General features: G+C 43.6%; 1 protein-coding gene across 1 annotated transcript in view; it reads left to right on the top strand.

Moving 5' to 3' along the window:
- LOC106880263 (glypican-6) overlaps positions 1–367 on the top strand; it is a 78,609-nt gene that overhangs the window by 48,705 nt on the left and 29,537 nt on the right. The window lies entirely within an intron of this gene.

Here is a 367-nt window from a genome sequence, read left to right as displayed (position 1 = left end):
TGTGTGTGTGTGTGTATGCATTCCTCTCCTCCTCCTGCTAATTCTACTTAAGTCTGCAACCTCTGCTGTCCCCTATTACAGCTACAGTTGTAGATAGGGAGTTGGGGTGGGTAGACATAAGTATCATCATCATCATCATCACAACAATGGGCCCTGTGTAAATTGGGTCAAAGTTCAACATTGAACTTTCCACCTTCCTCAGCTTGTTTGTTGCTTAGTCACCACCCAACCCCCTCTTTCTCTTGTTCTCTTTCTTTCTCCCTTTTTCTCTTCTCTTCCTCTTGCTTTCTTTTCCTTCACTCTTCTATCAAACTAGTAACTGCATTGACACAACACACACACACACACACACACACACACACACACA

The sequence above is a fragment of the Octopus bimaculoides genome, chromosome 19 (assembly GCF_001194135.2).
Source record: "Octopus bimaculoides isolate UCB-OBI-ISO-001 chromosome 19, ASM119413v2, whole genome shotgun sequence".
Taxonomy (NCBI): domain Eukaryota; kingdom Metazoa; phylum Mollusca; class Cephalopoda; order Octopoda; family Octopodidae; genus Octopus; species Octopus bimaculoides.
Note: the sequence above shows the minus strand (reverse complement) of the source record. Positions and strands in the feature narration are given on the sequence as shown.